Raw genomic sequence first — 7,749 nt, 5'->3', positions numbered from 1 at the left:
ACAAGGAATCGAGTTTAAGACTCCTAAGATGCCAAGAAAGAAGACCTATGTTAAAGGAAAGGGTAAAGAAAAGATGGTGTATAGGGAGAAACAACCGAAAAATTTCAAGAAAGGTGAAAGGGGTGAAAGTTCGACTAGGGGTGTGATGGTTCGGGCTACAAAAGACACACTAATGGTGAAGGCCGACCTAATTGAACAAGAGAAGGATGTTCCTAAAGAGAAGAGAGATTAGATCAATATGGTGCTTTGCATTTTATTATTTATAATTTTTATTTAAAATAAGGCATATGATGCCAATATTGTAGTCGCATTTATTTTAATAATAATAGCGCATTTATTTCTTAAAATAAAAATTACAATGACTTTTATTTATTATCCGAGTCAAGGAGTCGGACGCAATGGAAGAACGAAAACAAAACTCGAACAGGAAATTCGCAACGAATGCGCCAATAAATAAAACGGGAAACTAAAAATCTGCCGTGTCACGGTCAAAGGGTCCCGTGACACGGTTCAAATTCCCGCGTTACGGCAAAATTTTTTTGTTTTTTTTTTTTTGACAGAAAGGGTGACGTGGCACGGAACAGTTTTCCCGTCAGACGGGAACAAATCCCGTGTCACCCTCTTTGATGTTCCTGGTCTTGACTTTTTTATTAAAATTTCGTGCCATACGCTGTTGGTAGGTTTGGACATGATGCAAAGCTGCCAAGCGTTTTTCATCAAGCAAGACCAGTTCGTCATATCTTGCTCTAATCCAGTCGACTTCATCTAGTTGGCTTTCCAATGCGATTCGGAGAGAAGGTATCTCGAGCTCAATTGGTTGTACAGCTTCGACGCCATAGACTAAAGAGAAAGGGGTAGCCCATGTCGATGTACGAACAGAGGTTCGATAACCCCAAAGGGCGAAATGTAGCTTACTTGGCCAATCTTTATAATTTTCCGTCATCTTTTCGATGATGGTCTTCACATTTTTGTTGGCCGATTCGACTGCTCCGTTCGTTTGTGGTCTGTAAGGTGATGATCGATGATGTTTGATATGATATTTCTGCAACAATTCCGCGCATTCGGCTTGGAAATGTGTTCCATTGTCACTGATCATCTCATGTGGTACCCCATAGCGGCATATAATATTTTTCTCAATGAATTGAGCTACGTGTTTTGCCGTCAGCTTGGCATATGAGGCTGCCTCGACCCATTTGGTGAAGTAGTCGATTGCTACGAGAATGAATTCATGCCCCCCTTGTCCTGGTGGTGTGATTTTTCCAATGATGTCAATGCCCCAAGTGGAGAAGGGCCATGGATAAGTATACGTGTAGAGAAGTGAAGGTGGAACATGCTGTAAGTTTGCATAGATTTGACACTTCATACATTTTTTGACGTACTCGTGACAATCTCGCTCCATAGTAGTCCAATAGTAACCTTGTCGTTGAATTTTTTGGACTAACATCTTTGCATTCATGTGAGTTCCACATATACCAGCATGAAGGTTTTCCATGGTTTTATGTGCTTCTTTCTTGGTTATACATAAGAGATTCCTTCCCGTTGCGGTTCTCTTGTGGAGTTCTCCCCTGATGAGCACATACTGTGAGGCCAGGAGCCTCAAAGCACGGCGTGCCCTTTTATCAGTATTAGGAGGATACTCTGCTCTTGTCACATAATTAAGGATGTTTGTATACCATGGTTCTTCATCTTCTTCCTGTGATTCTTGTTCATCATCAAGTGTATGAACATAAGCTGGTTCGTATCTTCTCTCTATGGTCAGTGGCATTCTGATCGTGTCAGCTGGAATTCGCACTATTGATGCTAACTTAGCTAGTGCGTCAGCGAACTGGTTTTCTTCTCTTGGCAGATACGTATATTCCACTTCATCTAGTTGCTCCGTGAGAGTTTCCAGATGAGCTTGATACGTAGCGAGACTTTCACTCCTCACTTTCCATCTCTTAGAGATTTGGTTAATGATTAGTGAAGAGTCACCGTAGATTCCGAGTTTCTTGATTCCCAAGGCGACAGCTGTTTCTAATCCCAAAATACATGCTTCATATTCTGCGGCATTGTTGGTGACATCAAAGTCGAGCTTCATGGAAATTGGGATGTGTTCTTCATTAGGCGATACGAGCAAGACTCCCACACCACATCCTTTTTGGTTTGAAGCTCCATCGAAATAGAGCGTCCAACTATCGTCTTCGGTCATGAGTAAATCTTCGTCAGGGAAATCGTACTCATCTTCTTCTTTTTCAGCTTCTTCTAACGGGAAGTCTGCTAAGAAATCAGAAACTGCGGAACCTTTGATGGCTTTTTGTGGCACAAATCTCAAGTCAAATTGAGCCAGATTGACTATCCACCTTGATAATCTGCCGTTGAGTGTTGCTTTCTCGAACAGGTATTTGAGAGGATCCATCTTAGACACGACATGCACCGTATGAGTGAGCATGTAATGTCTTAGTTTCTGTGCGGCCCATACAAGTGCGAGACACAACTTCTCGAGAGGCGTGTATCGCGTCTCATATCCTTGGAGTTTCTTGCTCAGGTAATAAATTGCATTCTCCTTGCTTTCGATCTCTTGTGCTAGCATTGCCCCCATCGTTTCCCTTGTGACCGTAAGGTAGAGTCGAAGAGGAAAGTCAGGTGTTGCTGGCGCTAGCACGGGTGGGTTTGCCAAATACTCTTTGATTTTGTCGAAAGCCTTTTGGCAGTCATCATCCCATGTGACTGGGACATTCTTCTTGAGCTTCTTGAATATAGGTTCACATATCGCTGTGAGCTTTGATATGAACCTGCTTATGTACTGCAACCTTCCAATGAAGCCTCAAATCTCCTTCTCGTTTTTGGGTGGTGGCATGGCCATGATTGCTTTTACTTTTGAAGGATCTATTTCAATTCCTCGAGAACTGATCACATATCCAAGTAATTTGCCTGACGTGACTCCGAATGCACATTTTGCTGTATTTAATCTCATATTGTACTTACGGAGTCTTTCAAAAAACTTGCGAAGTGCGACGATATGGCCTGGGCGATCCTTAGACTTGACAATCATATCATCGACATAGACCTCCACTTCTTTGTGCATCATGTCATGTAAAAGTGTTTTAGCTGCTCTTTGGTAGGTGGCACCCGCGTTTTTCAACCCGAATGGCATTACCGTATAGCAATATGTACCCCACTGTGTGATGAATGTGGTTTTCTCCATGTCTTCTTCGGCCATCAATACCTGATTATATCCGGCGTAACCATCCATGAATGACAGGAGTGCATGATTTGCTGTATTATCGACCAGAATGTCAATGTGAGGTAGAGGGAACCCATCTTTTGGGCTTGCTTTATTGAGATCCCTGTAATCAACACACATTCTGACCCTTCCATCCTTCTTTGGAACTGGGACCACATTTGCTATCCATTCTGGATACTTGGATACTCTGATGAAACCTGCGGCCAATTGCTTCCTGATTTCTTCCTTGATTTTGAGAGCCACATCTGGTTCATTCGGCGCAGCTTTTGTTTGACAGGCTTCATACCTGGAATGAGTGGTATCGTATGCTGAGCTATATCCCTGTCAATTCCTGGCATATCTTGGTATGACCAAGCAAATACATCAACAAATTCACTAAGCAAGTTAATTAGCTCTTTGCGTTCATCTTGACTTAGCGTTAATCCAATTTTTACTTCTTTAACAGTCGTATCATTGGAAATATTAACTCACTACAACAAATTGACCTTTGTGCCACGTGCAAAATCGTGGCACATGTTTAAAATTCTCGTGGCTAAATTACATAGCCACGGGAATTTTGAAATTTACTCCCATGGCACAAGAGGCCGTGGCTAGGAATTTGTCACGGGAAAATAGATGCCGTGGCAAATTTTAATTTTTATGCCACGAGTACTCACGTGACAAACAAATTCACTTGCCACAAATACTAACGTGGCTAACAAATTATTTGCCACAAATTCTGCCGTGGCTAATAAGCGTTGTTGCCATAAATATTACCGTGGCTAATAACTGTGTTGCCATAAATATTACCGTGGCTAATAGCCCTAATTGAAAAAAATATTTAGGCATTGGTTCAAACCGGCTTAAAGGCACCTGTTTTGCAACTTTTTTCACCCAAAATTATCAACAAACATAAAACTTAAACATTTTCATTAATAGCTTGAAATTTACACTTATCATCAAAAAAATGTTTAAAAAAGACAAAAATAACAAAAAAAATAAATAACCAAACTAACTTGAGTAACTACAAGTATACAATAGGAGCAGCAACAATCAACAAAGCAAAAGCAGTAGCAGTGTGTGGAAAACCGTTGAGCATCTAACACATTGCTTTCTCCGACCACCCTTGGAGCCACTTCTATTATGAATGCATTCCTTCTTCAAATATTTTAGCATATAGTGATATAGCAACAGCCGTATTTCCAGTACCAAGAAAATAATTTAGGGATATTATCAATGATACACCTATGGTTTTGACTTTTCTCATTGATACACTCAATCTAGTTTTACTTATCAATGATACCCTTGTAGTTTGTACAAATAAACTGTTGTAATCACTCTGTTAAATAAATGTTAAATTTAATTTTTAATAGTTTTATTTAAAAAGAAAAACTAATATTAACCTTAAATATGTTAAAATAAAAGTAAAATTAAAAAAATAACTCCCTTTCTCACCCTTGGCTGCCGGTAGCCACCCCTCCCACCATCCCCTCCCTCCCCTCGACCGGTGCCCGAACACCCTAACTCGCTCCGGCCGACCTACCCCTGCGCACCCCTGCAAACTGAAAGCTGAACATCGCTCACCTACTATATAAAGCCGATGCCGGAGCAAAAGGTCGTAGTCTGATGATTCGAACTACCGAGAGAGTTTTCCCCCGGAAGAATAGAATGATTAGCGATCCAAAGCTCGATCGCTTGAAAAGCGACTTCGAATTGGTCGCAAGGAATAGCTTCGCGTTGGGATAAGCTTTACCGGTAGTGATATCAGAGTACGCGAAGAGTTGTTGCGGCGGCGGTGGAGACAACGTGGGTTTGGGGAAAGGGAGGGTATAGGGGTGGCGAGGGTGAGCTGGGGTGGATCGTCCGACGGAAGTGAAGGTGTTTGGGGTGTCGGCCGTTGGTGGGGAGGAGGAAAGGGCGTTGCTGCTAGGGTGGGGGAGGGGTGGTGGAGGGGGGTAGCTACCGGCAGCCATGGGATGGGTAGGGGAGGTTTTTTTATAAAAAAATTTAGTTTTAATTCAATAGATTTTTTTAAAAATAGATTTAAGTATTTTTTAATAGATTTAAGTAATTTTTTTACTTTTAGTTTTTTTTAAATAATACTATTATAAAAAAAATTTAACTTTTATTTAACGGAAATGTCACAACTGTTAATTAGTACAAACTATAAGGGTACCGTTGATAACTAAAACATAAGTAAGTGTATCATTGATAAAAGCCAAAACCACAGGTGTATCAATGATAATTTCCCAATAATTTATTCTACCACCAGCTAGTAGCTACTCTGCAACAAGTGCCCTGCATGAACAACCAAAAGGTACAATCATTAGTTCATGTCAAAGACACAACAGATCAAATGTCATGGCTTTTCTTCACTTAATTAGTCGTAGCAAACTACACACCCTATCTAAAATCTCACCCTTAAAAAACAGAAGAATTTTTTTTTTCTTTGATTCACTACTAACTTGAAAGCATATACTATGGATTTCCCTTTTGAAACTGGACATTAGTTATGTGGTAGCACGCCTCATTGAAAAAGAAAGTTCCTATTCAGAAGAACCAAAACAAGGTATTATGGAGTCACAATGGCTGCTATAGTCCCTTTTTTTAACACACAACAAAAATATATGTTAGAGGCCTAACTGGCCATAAACCAGTTTACAAAAGTTGCAGTCAGATACTTGCTAGTGCTACAGTAAGAAAATTTAACACCAGAAGCAATGTGCTCATAACCATCCCATAAATATTAGACTAAGGTTCTAACAGAGTTCTTAACCAACATAAGCTTAAAACTATCAAACATATTATACATATTTATCACTCGTACTATCAGAAATACACCCATAGGACATCCACATCAACGAACCATGATTCTTTATGAACAAATTATAAAGAAGAACAGCAACATAACCAGAACCAGAAGCACACATATCAGTTTCATTTTCATAGGCAATCTTAGCACAAGTAGGCACAAAGAAAATGATCCTTGTGACCAACCAACATAGACATTCCATGAGCAAGATTAATAAATAGGTTGATTTCAGCACTAAAAGAAAGTTAGGTTGTTAGAAAATTAGTTAGATTAACTAAAAAGGATTAACTCATTAACTTACAAAGAGAGGCAGTATATGCTTTAGCCTGCATTGCCCCTTAGTGCTCCCAGTAATATGATGGTAAGTTTTCTGTTATTTTATCAATTGTTCGCTAATTCATCTCCTATGGGTGCTGCTCCTCCAGTTAATTCGAATGTTGGGCCTGCAATGAGCTTTAGTTACCCGAACATAGGTGGGATTAAGGCTCAGTTTATGGCGATTCTAGGGAATAAGCCGCATCCTTTCCTAATTCCTGCACATGTTGGAGCAGCGCCTCCTTATAACTGATCCTATCCACAACCAATTTTATTCTACAATAGCTCTTTCTACTCTTCACAAATGCTTCATCCTTCACAAATGCAGCAACAGCTAGCGCAAGCTGTACAACCATCTCAGTCCATACACCTCATTACCCAACTGATGACTTTGAGAAGGCTAATATACTAATGACGCAAACAATATCCCGGTTAATGCAAGTTAAACAACATTTTAAAAGGGCAGGGGGGCACTCACCCTTAACCCAAATCTTAACTTGGTTCTAAAATATATTAGCATCCAAATTTGATTCAATCATCAAATTAAGCTCATAATATTTTTGGAAAAAAAGCTCTAATTACATAGTTGCATCCACCAAATTTCATTCAAACATTAAATTAAGCTCATTATATTACAGCAACAAAATCAAGTTCCTTATCTTATTAGTACTCATTAGTTCACATCTCCTCTAAATCAACTTGTTCCTCATCAAAAAAAACATTCATTTAAATGAGTTGGTTTAACTCTCGAATCATCAGTTGGCAACGATAACTGTGACTCTCAATATATATTCACATTTCACCCACAATTTATTTTGTTTCGGAACACATTATAATCAAACTAAGGTCAGAACACATTAAATCCAAGAAATCAAAGCATTCAACATGAAAAATTAGACCAAAAGCCAAAAAATAAAGCAAAGCTATTTAACCCGGAAACACTAACCTCGAAGTTCTGATTTTTGGTTCGAAATAATTTGAATTTGCTGTTGCTTGAATTCTTGCATGACAAACCGTAAAATTGGCTCAGAATCAGGTCCGACATTTTTCGATTTTGCTCGAATTAAGGCTGGATATTTTCAATGTTGAGGAAATTTCATTCGAATTCTACCTTATTAATCGCAGAAATTGAATCCAAGACTTTTTGAAAGACGTGAAATGGAGGAAGTCGTGGAGTTTAGGGAAGCGTAAATTGAGTGTACTGAGAATAAGATAAAACCCTAAAATTAATTAAATTGAAATTGGATGATGAGAAAAGGAAAGTAAAATCTTACCTTAAAAGCTGCTTCAATGGAGGACGTTAGTCTCGGCACGGGCAAGGTTGGAGCGATGCGCTTCAATGGAAACTGAGAGGGAAAGAGGGAGGGAGATGAGCCTGGTTTGTGGAGAGAACTGTTGAGACTTGAGTGCGATTCAATTT

General features: G+C 39.5%; 1 long non-coding RNA gene across 2 annotated transcripts; it reads right to left on the bottom strand.

Moving 5' to 3' along the window:
* Positions 1–4,038: 4,038 nt before the first annotated feature.
* On the bottom strand, positions 4,039–7,749 carry LOC145558422 (uncharacterized). 2 transcript variants are annotated; one of them, XR_014092466.1, is made up of 4 exons: positions 7,604–7,749; positions 7,276–7,530; positions 6,316–6,737; positions 4,039–5,500 (listed from the first exon to the last, which is right to left on the bottom strand). It is a non-coding gene; the product is annotated as an uncharacterized LOC145558422 (long non-coding RNA). The 2 variants fall into 2 exon arrangements; XR_014092465.1 differs by lacking the exon at positions 6,316–6,737.

This window comes from Chenopodium album, chromosome 9 (assembly GCF_948465745.1).
Source record: "Chenopodium album chromosome 9, dcCheAlbu1.1, whole genome shotgun sequence".
NCBI lineage: Eukaryota > Viridiplantae > Streptophyta > Magnoliopsida > Caryophyllales > Amaranthaceae > Chenopodium > Chenopodium album.
Note: the sequence above shows the minus strand (reverse complement) of the source record. Positions and strands in the feature narration are given on the sequence as shown.